The sequence below is a fragment of the Hylobates moloch genome, unplaced genomic scaffold (genome assembly GCF_009828535.3).
Source record: "Hylobates moloch isolate HMO894 unplaced genomic scaffold, HMol_V3 SCAFFOLD_6, whole genome shotgun sequence".
Lineage (NCBI taxonomy): Eukaryota > Metazoa > Chordata > Mammalia > Primates > Hylobatidae > Hylobates > Hylobates moloch.
In genome coordinates, this window is record NW_026652281.1 from 139,071,572 (window position 1) to 139,089,826 (window position 18,255).

Sequence of the window (18,255 nt, forward strand, 5' to 3'; positions counted from 1 at the left end):
GATAAACACAGATATTTACATAAAGCATTAACAATAATAGTAGGAAGAAAGAAAACTAAAATTTGATTTGGCATGAGATAATATTCTTTTAAATTCCTTGTGGTTTATATATCTTTTCTTAAAACAAATGAGCTCATTTCAGCTCAGGCCAATATTTCATACTCTATCCAAAGAGTTCTCTATGAAAATTTGCAAGATATTCCAGGTAGCATAACTCTAAAGATATTCGAAAGACAGGTATCAAGCAGGCTGTAAATTTCTTCATTTATCTTTTCTCCTCTATATACTTAATAAGGACATCCTGAACAGCAGTCCAAGCTGTCCTGCTTCAAAAAGCGAAAGTATAACAGCAAGTGATTTTTATCAGTACCTTGGAGAACAAGTTGAAAAAATAGATGTAGCCAAATACTATCTAAATTATCTCCATATAAAAGTAAACATTTTTCTTACTTTTCTATGGAACATAAATAATTTTAAAACTCATATATCACTCTTTATCACCTTGCTGTACAAAGTGTCAATTAAACATTTTTGGGAAGCTTGTGCAGCTACCCATATAAAGAAACTCCATTTAATATTTAACTAAGATGTGATTAACTTTCACTCAAATTCACCATGATAGTTGATCAGAATGTTGTAAAATATATTCTGTAGCCTATTGTCTTTTTTAAATTTTATTTTAATTTCAATAGTTTTGGGGGTACAGAGGTTTTTGGTTACAGGGATAAATTCTTTAGTGGTGATTTCTGAGATTTTGGAGCATCAGTCACTTAAGCAGTGTACACTGTACCCAACATGTAGTCTTTCATCCCTCACTCATTCCCAACCCTTACTGTCTGAGTTGGCAAATTTCATTATTATTATTATTATTATTATTATTATTATTATTATTATTAAGAGACAGAATCTTGCTCGTCTCTCAGGCTGGAGTGCAGTAACATGATCTCGGCCCACTGCAACCTCCACCTCCCAGGTTCAAGTGATTCTCGTGCTTCAGCCTCCTGACTAGGTGAGATTATAAGTGTGAGCCACCACACCCTGCTAATATTTTGTATTTTTAGTAAAGACAAGGTTTTGCTATTTTGGCCAGGCTGGTCTCAAACTCTTGGGCTCAACTGATCCACCCTCCTTGGCCTCCATTATATCATTCTTATGCCTTTGTGTCCTCAGAGCTTGGCTCCCACTTATAAGTGAGAACATACAATATTTGCATTTTCCATTTCTAAGTTACTTCACTTAGAATAATGGCCTCCAACTCCATCCACGTTGCTGCAGAAGACACTATTTTGTTCTTTTTATGGCTGATTAGTATTCCATGGTGTATATATACCACATTTTCTTTATCTACTTGTTGGTTGAAGGGCATTTAGGTTAGTTCCATATTTTTTGCAATTGCACATCGTGCTGCTATAAACATGCGTGTGTATGTGTCTTTTTCATAAATGATTTCTTTTTCCTTGGGTAGATAACCCAGTAGTGAGATTGCCAGATCGAATGGTAGTTCTACAAATCTCCATTCTGTTTTCCATAGTGGCTGTACTAGTTTACATTCCCAACATCAGTATAAAAGTGTTTGCCTTTCACCACATCGGTGCCAACATCTATCATTACTTTTTAATTATGGCCATTCTTGCAGGAGTAAGGTGGTATGTCCCTGTGGTTTTAACTTGCATTTCCCTAATAATTAGTGATGCTGAGAATTTTTTGTATGTTTGTTGGCTGTTTGTATATCTTCTTTTAAGAAATGTTTATTCACGAGGCTGGGCGCAGTGGCTCACGCTTGTAATCCCAGCACTTTGGGAGGCCGAGGCGGGCGGATCACGAGGTCAGGAGATGGAGACCACGGTGAAACCCCATCTCTACTAAAAATACAAAAAAATTAGCCGGCGTGGTGGCGGGCGCCTGTAGTCCCAGCTACTCTGAGAGGCTGAGGCAGGAGAATGGCGTGAACCCGGGAGGCGGAGCTTGCAGTGAGCCGAGATTGCGCCACTGCACTCCAGCCTGGGCGACAGAGCGAGACTCCGTCTCAAAAAAAAAAAAAAAAAAAGAAATGTTTATTCATATCCTTAGCCCATGTTTTGATGGGATTCTTTGTTTTTTTCTTGCTGAATTGTTGGAGTTAGTTCCTTGTAGATTCTTGATATTATTCCTCTGCTGGATGCATAGTTTACAAAGATTTTCTCCCACTTTGTGGGTTGTCTGTTTACTCTTCTGATGATTTATTTCTTTGTGTAGAAGCTCTTTAGTTTAATTTGGTCCCATTTATTTACTTTTGTTTTTGTTGCATTTGCTTTTGAGGTCTTAGTCATGAATTATTTCCCTAAGCCAACGTCTAGAAGAGTTTTTCTGATGTTATCTTCTAGAATTTTTAGGATTGCAGGTCTTAGATTTAAGTATTGTATCCAACTTGAGTTGATTTTTGTATAAGGTGAGAGATGAGGATCCAGTTTCATTTTTCTACACGGGGCTTCCCAAGTATCCCAGCACCATTTATTGAATAGTATGTCCTTTCCCCACTTTATCATTTTGTATGCTTCATCAAAGATCAGTTGGCTATAAGTACTTGGCTTTATTTCTGGATTCTCTATTCTGCTCCAATAGTCTACATGTCTATTTTTATTCCAGTACTATGCTGTTTGGGTAACTTACAGCCTTGTAGCATAATTTGAAGTTGGGTAATGTGATGCCTCCAGATTTGTTCTTTTTGCTTAGTATTGCTTTGGCAATGCAAGTTCTTTTTTGGTTCCATATGAATTTTAGGATTGTTTCTTATAGTTTTGTGAAGAATAATGATGGTATTGTGATGGGAATTTCATTGAATCTGAGGATTGCTTTGGGCAGTATGGTCATTCTCACAATATCGATTCTACCCATCCATGAGCATGGGATGTGTTTCCATTTGTCTGTGTTGTCTATAATATCGAACAGTAGTGTTTTGTCATTTTCCTTGTAGAGATTTTTTACCACCTTGGTTAGTTATATTTCTAAGTACTTTTTTCTTTTCATAGCTGTTATAAAAGGGATTGAGTTCTTGATTTGATTATCAGCTTGGTCATTGTTGGTGTATAGCACTGATGTGATCTGTGAACAGCGACAATTTGACTTCCTCTTTTCCAGTTTGGATGCAATTTATTTCTTTATCTTGTCTGATTACTCTGGCCAGGACTTCCAGTACTATGTTGAATCAAAGTGGTAAAAGTGAGCATTGCTTGTCTCATACCAGCTCTCACAGGGAATGCTTTCAACTTTTCTCCATTCAGTAGGATGTTGGCTGTGGGTTTGACTTTTATTTTCTATTTTATTATTATTATTATTTTGAGACAGATTCTCACTCTGTTGCCCAGGCTGGAGTACAGTGTGTGATCTCAACTCACTGCAGCCTCTGCCTCCAGGGTTCAAGCAATTCTCTGCCTCAGCCTCCCGAGTAGCTGGGATTACAGGCACCCACTACCATGCCTGGCTAATTTTTGTATTTTTAGTAGAGACGGGGTTTCACCATCTTGGCCAGGCTGGTCTTGAACTCCTGACCTCGTGATCCACCCGCCTCGGCCTACCAAAGTGCTGGGATTACAACTACGTGAGCCACTGCACCTGGCCATGACTTTTATTACATTGAGGTATGTCCTTTCTATGCCTGTTTAGTTGAGGGTTTTTATCATAAAAGGATGCTTGATTTTATCAAATGCTTTTTCTACATCTATTGAGATGATCATATGATTTTTGTTTTTAATTCTGTTTATGTGTCTATTTGTGCTCTTTCACACTTCTTGATGTAGGCATTTAATGCTATGAACTTTCCTCTTAGCACTCCTTTTGCTGTATCCCAGAGATTTTAATAGGTTGTGTCACTATTATCATTCATTTCAAAAACTTTAAATTCCCATCTTGATTTCATGGTTAACCCAAAAATCATTCAAGAGCAGATTATTTAATTTTCATGTATTTGTACAGTTTTGAGGGTTTCTTCTGGAGTTGATTTCCAGTTTTGTTCCACTGTGGTCTGAGAAGATACTCGATCTGATTTCAGTTTTCTTAAATTGATTGAGACTTGTTTTGTGGCCCATAATGTAGTATACCTTGGAGAATGTTCTGTGGGCTGATGAGAAGAATGTACATTCTGCACTTGTTGGAAAGAGTGTTCTGTAAATATCTGTTAAGTTCATTTGTTCTAGGGTATAGTTTAAGTCCATTGTTTCTTTGTTGACTTTCTGTCTTGATGATCTGCCTAGTGTTGTCAGTAGGGTATTAAAGTTTCCGACTATTAGAGTGTAGCTATCTCATTACTTAGGTCTAGTAGTAATTTTATAATAATTTTTATATGTTTATAATTATTTGTATATGTTTTATAAGTTTGGGAGCTCCAGTGTTAGGTGCATAGAAATTTAGGATTGTAATATCTTCCTGTTGGACTAATGCTAATTCCAGAAAGCATTAAGAGCATTTGGTGTAAAGTCATTAGACATGTGAAAGACATTGTTTAAAACTTGAACTTTTGATTTTGTAGCCACTTAATTGTTCTCTAAAGGACATGATGAAATCTTCTACATTGACATGTGTATACACGCTTACCGGATGGTACCTTGTGCCCAGAATATTCTCAAGAAGGAGGAAAATTTACTTAAGCTGTGTATTAGTCTGTTCTCACACTACTAGAAAGACATACCCCAAAACTAGGTAATTTATAACTAAAAGAGGTTTAATGAACTCACAGTTCCTCGTGGGTGGGGAGGCCTCAAAATCTTGGTGGAAGGCAAAGGCATCTCTTACATGGCAGAAGGCAAGAGAGAATCTGTGCAGGGGAACTCCCCTTTATAAAACCACCAGATCTCATGAGACTTATTCACTACCATGAGAACAACACAGAAAGACCTGCCCCATGATTCAATTACCTCCCACTGGGTCCCTCTCATGACACATGGGAATTATGGGAGCTACAGTTCAAGGTAAGATTTGGGTGGGAGCACAGCCAAATCATGTCAGGCTGCCACTGTGTCATCTCCAAAGGAAAGATTCTAATTTTGGTAGTTACCGATTAATAATGGGTCTAAACTAACTTAGGGTGACTATACCTTGACATCAATACCTCAGCATTCAATGGGTTTGAGGATTTCAATCTTCAGGAAAGAAAGGATCTGTATTAAAATTTTTTCAGGTCTTTTATTTTGTCCAAAGCTAAACAGCAATTGTATGTCTTAATAGGTATGGGTAAGTGTGATTTTTTTGGTGTCATTTCTTGTTTCCTAAAGTCTTCTTCTGAAAACTGATCAAGTCAAGTGATTGCTAAGGAAAACATCACTTCATTGTTTTTGTTTGTTTTTAACGGCATCTTTTGGATTTTATGTGTCTTTCAAATTTTAAAGAGTAATACTTGCTCATTGTAGAAAACTTAAGAAACACAGAAAAAATACTGAAATTTAATTTTCATAAATCATTCATAAGCCACCATTCACATTTTGATGTTTTCACTTTCAGATGTATGTGTGTATATACAAGTTATCTATCTATCTATCTATTCATATTGCAAATTCTGTTTTCCAGCCTGCTTTTTATCCCTCTTAATTAAACATGGTAAATCAGCTTATTGAGTGGTAAATATTCTCATACATTCTGATTTCTAACAGTTGCATAATATTTAGTTACAGGGAAATGACTTAAACAGTCTCATACTTTTACATAGTTAAGTTATAGTTTTTCAATTTATGTTATTATAAAATTTTCTGCAATGATTATCATATATAAATATTAGCTTACATCTCTGTTTATTAATTTCCACATAATAATTAACTAAAAGTAAAATTGCTACGAAACAGGACATGTTATATTGATATTTTGATCAAATCTGCATACCACTTATTTTTACCAAAATAAGGGAATAAGACAAAGCATAACTTAGCAAAACATACATTAATAATGAATATACTGGCCAGGAACATTGGCTCATGCCTATAATCCCAGCACTTTGGGGGGCCAAGGCTGGCAGATCACCTGAGGTCAGGAGTTCAAGACTGGCCTGGCCAACATGGTGAAACCCTGTGTCTAATACAAATACAAAAATTAGCCAGGTGTGGCACATGTCTTCAATCCCAGCTACTGGGGGAGCTGAAACAAGAGAATTACTTGAACCGGGGAGACAGAGGTTGCAGTGAGCTTAGATTTCACCACTCACTGTACTCCAGCCTAGGAGAAAGAGTAAGACTTTGTCTCAAATAAATAAATAAATAAATACACCAACATTCATAAAATAGAAATATAAGAATCCTTTGAATAAAGATGGGTGTAAGGGTAGGAAAAATTGTCCCTTTTCTGCATTTGTGATAAGCCAAATCAAATGGAAAATTACTTGAGACATCAAGTTTTCTACTCAATTTGTTGCTTTGTTCAGAGAAAAAAATAAAAGCAACGATTCATTTAACAAATTACTATCCAAATCAAAAGTATGATAATTGTGCTCTCTTTTTAGCAAATTGTAATTACAGTTAATCTGCATGGAACTTTACTATTTGTCAAACATGTTACAGGTCTAAGCTAAACAAATGTTTCAGTAATTTTTGGGAAGGCTATCCTCTGTTGTTGCTATTTAACAGGTATAGGAAAAGCTGCAGCTTAGAAAATCACTCATCCAAAATCAAGCAGAACTTTTATTTGAATTCTGACATTCTGATACTAGATCCCAAAAAGAAGTTTACCAAATTCAAAAACACATCAAAAAGATAATACACCATGATCAAGTGGGATTAACCACAGGGATGTAAGGATGGTTCAACATAAGCAAATCAATAAATGTGATACATAACGTTAACAAAATGAAGAACAAAACCCATATGATCATAGCAGTAAATAGAGGAAATTATTATTCAACATCCCTTCATGAAGAAAAGTTTCAGCCAATTAGGTAATGAAAGAACATACTTCATTATAATAAAGGCCATATAAGACAAATGTATGGCTAACATCATACTAAATTGGAACAAGACAAGAATGCTCACTTTCAACACTCTTATTCAATACAGTACTGAAAGTTCTATCCAGAGCAATATGGGAAGATAAAGAAAAAAAAGGGCATCCAAATTGGAAACGCTACATTAATATTGTTTCTCTTCGCAGGGACATGATCTTATACATAGAGAAACCTAAAGACTCCATCAACAAACCCTCAGAACTGATAAAACCATTTCAGTAAATGACATGGTTTGGCTGTGTCCCCACTCAAATCTCATCTTGAATTGTAGTTCTCATAATCCCCACGTGTTGTGGGATGGACCCAGTGGAAGGCAGTTATGGAGCAATTACCCTCATGCTGTTCTCATGATAGTGAGTGAGTTCTCAAAAGAGCTGATGGTTTTATAACAGGCTTTCTCCCTTTTCATCAACATTTCCCCCTGCTGTTGTCATGTGAACAAAGATGTGTTTGCTTCCCCTTCTGCCATGATTGTAAGTTTCCCGAAGCTTCGCCAGTCATGCTGAACAGTGAGTCAATTAAACATCTTTCCTTTATAAATTACCCAGTCTTGGGTATGTCTTTATTAGCAGCTTGAGAATAGACTAATACAGTAAATTTGCATGATATTAAATCAACATTAAAAAAATCAGCAGCATTTCAATGTGCAGATAAAAAACCAACTGAAAAAGATATCAAGAAAGCAATGCCATTTACAGTAGTTACAGACAAATAGAATAAAATATTCAAACAAGGAGTTGAAAGATCTTTAAAAGGAAAAGTGTAAAATACTGATGAAAGAAATTGAAGAAGACAGACAAAAATAATGAAAAAACATCTCATGTTAATGGACTGGAAGAATTAATACCATGAAAATGACTATTCTACCCTAAGTAATCTACCAATTCCTTGAAATACTTATTAAAATATCAACGATGGTCTTCCCAGAATTAGAAAAAATAACCCTAAAATTTGTATGGAACCACATAAGACCCCAAATAGTCAAAGCAATACTGAACAAAAAGAACAAAGCTGGAGGCATCACACTCCTGACTTCAAAACTTATTACAAGGCAGTAGTAACCAGAAAAGAGTGGTATTACTATAAAAGTAGACACATAGATAAGTGGAACACAATAAAAAGCCCAGAAATAAATCCACATATTTACAGCCTATTATTTTTGACAAAGCTGCCAAGAACCTACATTAAGGAAAGAGCAGCTTCTTTAATAAATGGTGCTGAGAAAACTGAATAACCATATGCTGAAGAATAAAACTGAACTTACCTCTCATCATATACAAAAGTCAACTCAACATGAATTAAAGACTTAAATGTCAAACTTAAAACTATAAAACTACAAGAAGGAAACGAAAAAAACTCTTCAAGACATAGGTCTAGGCAAAGATTTTATGGCTCTGATTTCAGAAGCACAGGCAACAAAAGCAAAAACAAACAAATGGGACTATATTAAGCTAAGACGCTTCTGCATAGCAAAAGAAGCAATCAACAGAGTAAAGAGACAGCCCACAGAATAAGAGAAAATGTTTGCAGGCTGTACATTCGACAAGAGCCTAATATCCAAAATGTGCGAGAAATGCCAAAACTTAACAGGAAAAAAATGAATAATCTGATTTAAAAGTGAGCAAAGAATTTGCATAGAATTTCTCAAAGGTATGGAAATGGCCAACACATTTATGAAATAATCATCACCATAATTAATCATCAGATAAATGCAAATCAAAACCAGGAAATCTTATATCACTCCAGTTAGACTGGCTATTATCAAGAAGACAAAAATAACAAATGCTGGCAAGGATGTAGAGAAAAGGGAACTCTTACACACTGTTGGTGGGAATGTAAGTTAGTACAACCAGTATGGAAAACAGTATGGAGATTTCTTGAAAAACTCAGACTAGCAAACGATGCAGCAATCCCACTGCTGGGTATTTATTCAAAGGAAAGAAAATCAGTTTATTGATGCAATATCTGTAACCCTATGTTTATTGCAACACTATTCACAATAGTTAATATATGAAATAAACCTAAAAGTTCATCAACAGATGAATAGATAAAAAATGTGGTATACATACACAATTGAATACTATTGAGTCATAATAAAAATAAAATGTCATTCGTGGCAACATGGATAACCCTGAAGCACATTGTGTTAAGTGAAAGAAGTTAAGCACAAAAAGAAAAATACTGCATATTGTAATTCATATGTGAGAACTAAAAAAAAGTTGAGCTTATAGAAGTGGAGATTAGAATTGTGGTTACCATAGGCTGGGAAGCATAAAAATGATGAGTAGAGACAAAGGTTGGTTAATAGGAACAAAATTATAGCTAGATGGAAGGAATAATTTCTAGTGCTCTACAGCACTGCATGGTGAATATAGTGAACAGTAATGTATATGTTCAAAAGTTAGAAGAGAGGATATTGAATGTTCACAACACAAAGGATTGATAAATATTTCAGGTGATGGATATGCTACTTACCCTGATTTCATCATTATACACTGTATGCATCTATCAACACATCACCATATCCCATAAATGTGTACAATTATTATGTGTCACCTAAAAATAAAAGGAACAAAATTAGAAATTTACTTATGTGACTATATGCTTATCATTTCACCTTATTTTTCTTCTGTGTATCTATAGTGAAAAGTTAATTATGAGAGATAAAAGCAGAGACCTAGGTATAGAAAGAATCATTAGCAGCTGACTTATGTACATTGATATTTATATACATTAATTCACATTTCAATTTTAATCATCACCTACACAGCTTACCTATATTACAATTGCTACTATCTGTTTTTCTTATTGTTTTTAAATTAAGAAATAACATATAATGTGTGTATACCTTAGATGTATAGCTTCATAAACTTTTACATATGATTAGTACCTATAACTACTATTTTGATTAAGATTTCGAACATCTTTCAAGACCAAAAAGGATCTATTATTCCTCTTCGAAACATTATCCCCTTTTTAAATGTAATCACTATTCTGGCCACTAACACGACAGCTTAGTTTGCCCTGTATAAAATCCGTGTTAACGAAGTCATACAGTATAGAGTATACATATTTTAGCTTTCTTAGAAATTTTCCAATTGTTTTCCAAAGTGATGGTACAAATGTACTAGTGATGTAATTGACACCACATTGGTAACCCTTGGTATTGTCAATCTTTTCAATATTAGTTACTCTGTTAATGCATAGTTGTATGGCATTCTGTTAATGATTTGTATCTCTGGTGATTAATGCTGCTCATTTTTTATTTGTTGTTCAGCTGATGAACTTGATATGATAACCCATTTGTGGCTTTGGCAATTTTTTTAAAATGAGTTGTTTGTTTTTTGTAAGCAGTGGGTTTTGGGTTTTTTTTATGTTTTTATCTCTGGCTACAAGTGCTTTGTCATTTCTCTCTCTTCTTTAGTACAGTTATTATTTTTTAATGTTATGTGTAATAAATATTTGTATTTGCAAAGTAGGGAAGATATTCTGTAACGTTTTTGCCTAGAAGATTTATGATTTTAGCTTTCACATATATATTTTCAATTCATATTGGATTATTTTTGTATATGGTGTAAGATAGGCAGCAGTTAATTTTTCCCATTTTTTTTATTTACCCCAGCAACATTTATTGAATATCCAGTTATTTTCCCTTTACGTATAATAATGTCTCATTTGTGAAATATCAAGTATGCGTATATGTAGGTATATTTCCGGGATTTCTACTTAATTCCATTGGTCTAATTGTGCTACCTTACCCTAATCTTATACTGCCTTAATTACTGTAGGTTTATGTAAAGTCCAGAAATCTAATGGTGTAACTTTTCCAACTTGGTTCCTCTTTAAGCTCGCATTAGTTAGTACTTCCAGTACGACGTTGAATGTGAGTAATGAGTTAGGCTACCTAGATATATTTTACAGTGGTTATTTGTCACCTTCCCTGCTAGAGATATGAGGGGATCTCTGGCTTTTCACTATGAGAACTTGGTGGGAATCCTGATGATAGAACTCACCGTAATGTAGGACGTCCCTTAAGACTGCAATGGGAGTTTCACACCGTATAGCTTGTTCACACTCAACCTTCAGCCATTTATCAAAATTGCTACTTAGGTGATTACAAATTTATGACTCCAGGAGAGCATATCTCAGCTGTTCTTCTCTGATTTGAGGTGGCAGTCTGCTCTGTGAACTTAGTTCTGTGATGGCCATAAGAAAATTATTGCTAAATGTTTCTCTTGATTTTTCTTGTTCTCAGGATAGCAGTGACAACTTTCAACTCTATATATTGGAACTGAAACTGGAAATTCTCTACCAGGTACATATAATATGACAACTATTCAAGCTGCAATCAAGTCTACTATTTTTCTTTTTTTCTTTTTTCCATGTATGTTTTCATTTCTTTTGTTTTTGACACATTCTTTGAGATTAAGTATTTTGTTTCATTTTATTTCTTTATTAGCTCTTGAATCACATTTTATTTTGTTACTCATTTTATTCTTTTAATGGTTACTCTATAGATTAAATTATGTGTCCTAGGTTTATTCACACTATTGATTAAATTCATTTATTTGCTGCTTCCCAGAGAATGTAAGAAACTTACAACATTATAACTTCATTTACCACTTCCTAATCTTTGTGCTAAATATAATTTTAATATATTATAAACTTCATAGGATATTATTATTTTTCTTTTAATAAATAGCTAATATTCAATTATATTTATCACTGTACTTAACTTTCTAGTCTTTTTGTGTGTTTTTTTCTTAGAGTTTTGTGCTTTCATTTGTGATAATTTTCCCTTTAACTAATTTAAATAATTTCATCTTGCTGGCAAGAAACTATTGAAAAATATGAGCTTTTTAATAAAAAACAAAATTCCTTTCAAAAAATTTTAATTACTGAAGAATATTTTATCTGCATATAATTCTGAGTTGGCAGCATTTTTTTCTTTTATCTCATTAAAGATTATCTGAATTTTTTTAGATTTTTTAAAAGGTTTATCATTTGTCTATTATTACTTCCTTTTAAATGTTTTAAAAATTTTGTAATCTGGCTACATTTAAGATGTCAGCTTTTTGAGTATCATATGCTTAGGTATGGTTTCTTTGTATTTATTTATTCTGTACAGGGCTTGCTAAATTTTTTGAATCTGTGGGTTTTCATCATATTAGAAAATTACTGAACAATATTTTTTCAAATGTTATTTATGCTCAGTACTAACCTTCTTTTTTTTAGGAACTCAAAAATAAATGTATATTATATATTTGACCATACCTCACATTTCTTAGAAACTATTTTTTGTTCTTTTCTGTCTACTCTAGATCTCTTCCATTAATTTGTCTTTTACCTTTCAAATAGTTTTTTCTTCTCTCTCCACTCTCCTCTTAAAACACCCAAGTTCTTAAGTTCAGGTATTGTAGTTTTCCATCCCAAAAATGTCCATATGACTTTTTAAATGGATTCTCATTTGTCTCTAACATAGGAGTATAGTTATGCTGATGCCTTTGTCTACAATACCCAGTGTTTTGAATATCTTTGGTTATAATTTTACTGTCTTTTTTTCCTCTTTATTCCCTACTGCTTTTTCTTTCTTTCGTGTTTTTTTGATTTCATTGGATATCATGGAAGATATGTGGTGGGTATATATTATATAACCTTTATTTAAGGAGCATTCTGAAGTACGCCCAGAGACAGTGGACCTGGGGGACATGCGACATACTGAGACACCAGCTGGGGCAGCCAAGGAAGCGGTGGCATCACCCATCCCTAAACCCAGGCTGCACAGCTCACATGGCTCCAAAAGGGATCTGTCGGACAGTGATTGGTCAGGCAATACGATTATAAGTGAATCACTTTGTATCAAACTTTGGTTTTAGGCTTTGTTGAATTTTTTTTTTCTTAAAAATATGGCATGATCCTAATCCTAGATTATGTCTTCATTGGAGTTTCAACTGAACCCCAGAGTGTCTATCAATGTCTCTTTAGTTGGGCACAGAACTTAAGCTCTCGCATCCAAAATGGAGGCATATAAATAGAAAAAACAACTTAAGCTCTATCTCACCAATACTGTATAAGCTCTGAATTGTTTTCCTGGATCTCCAGCTTCCCAGTGGTTCTGCCTTCCAGACCTCCTGAAGTTTTCCCTTGTAGATGTGTAGGAGTTGGTAAAGACATTAACAAGGGTTGTTTACAAAGATTTTTGGAGCCTCTTCCGTGCTTCATTCTCTCTAGGACCAGGTTTCCCAAATCCCAACTGTCTGGCCAGTTCTCAATACTAAATCTACATTCCCCACCTGCAGAGACCACCATTCTCTTCTTAACAACCTATTTCCCTACACCACATTTTAGAGCAGGGATTGACCAATATTTTAGTAGGGAATGTAGTTTGCTGATCCCTGTTTTCGTGGGTTCTCGGGACAAAAGCCACAGTAAAAGTGAAGTTCAACTCTTTTACCTCCCTTATTTCAATAATTTTACGTATTATCCAGAAAATAGAAAACAAACACCTGATTGCTTGGAAATATTCTGCCTAGATTTTATAGTTTTTTAAAGCATATGTGTGTGTGTGTATGTGTTTTACAGTGATTTGGTCTGATGTCATCTTATGCCATCTTTTATAGAACCAGTTGTGTGGTCTTATTATTTTCACATAAAGTTTGTAGTTAAATTATAAGAAAAAATAAATATGACTCTTGCTGTAATTCTACATGTTCTCTGATTACTTCAAAGGAAGATAGATGTAAGGCATAAAGTTTAGAGAGGGTAGAAGGTAAGGATGAAGGCAAAATAAAACAATGGGAGGGTGGGGTGAGCTCTTTTTCATACATTGTATTGATCAACCAGAGAAGTTGTACAGTTCTGTCCCCCTGCCTCAAAAGATGAAGATATAAGCAAGTACCATGTCCTTTTTCTTAGAGCTCTTTTATTTGTTTTGAATCTTTTCTCATTTAATTAGCATCAATCTTACACATACTCTGATCAGAGCTAAACATAAATAGAGCAATATGTGAATAATATGAAGCTTGCTTGAAGTTTGAAATTCTCTTAACTATTTCCCATTTCCATTAACATATATAACTGATAGAGGCTGTTAGAATCTCCTCATCTTTTTTTATAAAAGAATGTCTGCATTAAGAATACATTAGAGAGTGAGGCAGAGCAAAATGGAGGAATAGAACTCTCCACTGATCACCTACCTCCACCCCCAGAAAAACACAAATTTAACAAGTATTTACACACACACAGACACACACCACTTTCATAAAAACCAAAAATCAGGTGAGTACTCATACTATTAGGTTTTAACTTCATATCACTGAAAGAGGCACTGAGAAGATAGAAAAAACCATCTTGAATCTCAACACCATAACTCCCCGACCCCCAGCATCACTTGTGTGGTCAGAGAGCTTCTCTGCGTGGAAAATACAGCAATTTTGAGGGATTGAACTCAGTGCTGTCCTGTTAGAGCTGAAAGAAAAACTAGACCACGCTGAGGTGATGCCTGCCCACAGAGGGAGCATTTAAACCAGCCCTAGCCATAGGGGAATAGCTGATTATAGAGGTTCAAACTTGAGTGCCAGCAAACCTTGCCACCTAGGGCTACCGTGTTCTGTGTTTTCAAGTTAATTTGAAAGGCATTCTAGACCACAAGGACAGCGAAACCTAGATGAGTCCTAGGGCTGAAGTACGCCCAGAGACAGTGGACCTGGGTGACATGCAACATACTGAGACACCAGTTGGGGCAACTGAGAAAGTGCTGGCATTGCCCCTCCCTAAACCCAGGCTGCACAGCTCACATGGCTCCAAGACAATCCCCTTCTTTCTACTTGGAGAGGAGAGGAGAGGACAGGAGAGGAGAGGAGAGGCAAATGTGGAGAGGACTTAATCTTGCATCTTGGATACCAGCTCAGCAATAGTAGGATAGGGCAATGATCAGAGTCATGAGGCTCCCATTCCAGACCCTAGCTAGCAGGTGACATTTTTAGACACACTCTCAGCCAGAAGGGGACTCTCTGCCCTGAAGGGAAGGACCCAGTCCTGGAAGGATTCATCAGTTGCTAACTGGAGAGCTCTTGGGCCCTGAATAATCAGCAACAATACCTAGGTATTACATCAAGGTCCTTGAAAGAGCCTCTGAGATTTGCTGGCTTCAGGTGAGACTCAGCACATTCTCAGCTGTAGTAGTTATGGTGCAAAACTCCTTCTTTTTAAGAAAAGCAGAGGGTAAAGTAAAGGGGACTTTGTCTTGCACCTTAGGTATCAGGAGACCTACAGTGGGTAGAACACCAAGCAGGCTCTTGGGGTCCCTGATTCCAGGACATCAACATCCCTTCATTATAAACATCCTTCATCATATTCAATATCCCTTCATTATAAACATCCTTCATCATATTCAACATCCCTTCATGAATTCAACATCCCTTCATGATAAAAGCCCTCAAAAAACTGGGATGGAAGAACATACCTCAACTTAATAAAAACCATATATGACAGACCATTCAACTAGTATCATACTGAATGAGAAAAATCTGAAAGCCTTTCCTCTAAGATCTGGAACACCACAAGGATGCCCAGTGTCGCCATTGTTATTCAACATAGTACTGGAAGCCCTAACTAGAGCAATCAGACAAGAGAAATAAATAAAGGGCATCCAAATTGGAAAGGAAGAAGTCAAACTATCTTGTTTGCAGAAGAAATGATCTTATATTTGGAAAAACCTAAAGACTCCACAAGGAAACTCTTAGAACTGATTCATTTAGTAAAGTTGCAGGATACAAAATCAACTTGCAAGAGTCAGTAGCATCACTATATTCCAACAATGAACAATGTGAAAAAGAAGTTTAAAAAGTAATCCCATTTATGATAGCCACACATAAAATTAAATACCTAGGAGTTAACCATATAAAACACTGATGAAAGAAATTGAAGAAAACACCAAAAAACAGAAATATATTTCATGTTCATGGATTTTCAGAATCAATATTGTTAACATGTTCACACTACCCAAAGCAATCTACAGATTTGATGCAATCCCTATCAAAATACCTATCATATTCTTCAGAGAAAAAGAAACAAATACTAAAATTTATATGGAATCACAAAAGACCCAGAATAGCCAAAGTTATTCTAAGCAAAAAGCAAAAACATACTGGAAGAATAACATTACCTTTCCTCAAGTTATACTACAGAGCTATAGTAATCAAAACAGCATGGTAGTGACATAAAAAACAAACATATAGGGCAGGGCGTGGTGGCTCATGCCTGCAATCCCAGCACTTTGGGAGGCCGAGGCGGGTGGATCACGAGGTCAGGAGATCAAGACCATCCTGGCTAACACAGTGAAACCCCGTCTCTACTAAAAATACAAAAAATTAGCCAGGTGAGGTGGCAGGTGCCTGTAGTCCCAGCTACTGGGGAGGCTGAGGCAGGAGAATGGTGTGAACCCCGGGGCGCGGAGCCTGCAGTGAGCCGAGATCGCGCCACTGCACTCCAGCCTGGGCGACAGTGAGACTCCGTCTCAAAAAAAAAAAGAAAAAAAAAAACAACAAACAAACACATAGATGAATGGAACAGAACAGAGAACTCAGAAACCAATACCCACATCCACAGTGAACTCATTTTTGACAAAGCTACCAAAAAATACACCGGGGAAGAGACAGTCTCTTTAATAAATTGTGCTGGGGAAACTTGATATTCATAGGCAGAAGAATTAACCTAGACTTTTATGTATCACCATATACAAAAATCAAATCAAAATGGATTAAAGACTTAAATCTAAGACCTTAAACTATGAAACTATGAAAAGAAAATATTGAGGAAAATCTACAGGACACTTGTCTGGGCAAGAATTCTACGACAATACCCCGCAAATACAGACAACAGAAGCAAAAATGGGGACAAATGAGATCACTTGAAGTTAAAAAGCTTCTACACAACAAAGGATACAATAAACAAAGTGAAGGGAAAACCCACAGAATGGGAGAAAATATTTGCAAACTACCCATCTGACAAGGGATTAATAACGAGAATATAACGAGCTCTAACAACCCTACAGGAAAAAAAAAACAAAAAAAACCTAATACTCTGATCAAAACGGGGGCAAAAGATTTGAATAGACATGTCTCAAAAGGAAGACATACAAATAGCAAACAGCCATATGAAAAGGTACTCAGTATCACTGATCATCAGGGAAATGCAAACGAAAACTGCAATGAGATATATCATATCATGCAGGTAAAATGACTTACATACAAAAGACAGGCCATGACAAATATTTGCGAGGATATGGAGAAAAGGGAACCCTTTTCTACATTTGGTAGAAATGCAAATTAGTACAACCACTATGAAGAACAGTCAGGAGGTTCCTCAATAAACTAAAATCTGAACTATCATATGAATCAGCAATCCTATTGCTGGGTATCTACCCAAAATAAAGGAAATCAGTATGTCGAAGAGATATCTGCACTCCTGTGTTTGTTGCAGCACTGTTTACAATAGCTAAGATTTGGAAGCAAGCTATGTGTCCATCAACATATGAACTGATAAAGAAAATGTGGTACATGTACACAGTGAAGTACACAAAGGAGTTCAGCCATAAAAAGGGATGAGATTTAGTAATTTGCAACAACATGGATGGAACTGGAGATCATTATGTTAAGTGAAGTTAGCCAGGCACAGAAAGACAGACGTCGCATGTTCTCACTTATCTGTGGGATTTAAAAATCAAAACAATTGAACTCATGGACAAAGACAATAGAAGGCTAATTACCAGAGGCTGAGAATGGTAATGGAAAGTGGCGGTGAGGTAGGTATAGTTAATGGGAACAAAAAATAACTAGAAAGAATTAATAAGACACTATTTGATCACACAACAGGATAACTGTGATTAATAATGATTTAATTGTGCTTTTTAAAAAACTTAAAAAATGTAATTGGATTGTTTGTAACTCAAAGGATAAATGCTTGAGAAGATGGATACCCCATTCTCCATGATGTGCTTATTTCACTTTGCATGTCTGTATTAAAACATTTCATGTATCTCATAAATATATATCTACTATGTACCCACAAAAATTAAAAATAAAAACAGTGAAAGGGAATACATTACAAAATGCCTTCAGGGAAAGTTGTGTTCTAGAGCTTAAATAATAATGTTACTTAAGAAGAAAAGTTACCTAATAAAGTTTTTAACCTGAGGCTCAAATTTCTTTTTTTTTTTTTATTATACTTTAGGTTTTAGGGTACATGTGCACAATGTGCAGGTTTGTTACATATGTATCCATGTGCCATGTTGATTT

At 35.4% G+C, this 18,255-nt stretch overlaps 1 protein-coding gene across 3 annotated transcripts in view; it reads left to right on the top strand.

Annotated features, from left to right (window-relative positions):
• Positions 1-11,228: 11,228 nt before the first annotated feature.
• GABRG2 (gamma-aminobutyric acid type A receptor subunit gamma2) overlaps positions 11,229-18,255 on the top strand; it is a 140,008-nt gene continuing 132,981 nt past the window's right edge. For 2 of the 3 annotated variants that reach the window (XM_058440109.1, XM_032158555.2), the window contains exon 1: positions 11,233-11,273. The gene's annotated coding sequence lies outside the window, so the exon portion shown is untranslated. Of the gene's footprint in view, positions 11,274-18,255 lie in introns of all 3 variants that reach the window. The other variant, XM_058440108.1, reaches the window with a different exon arrangement.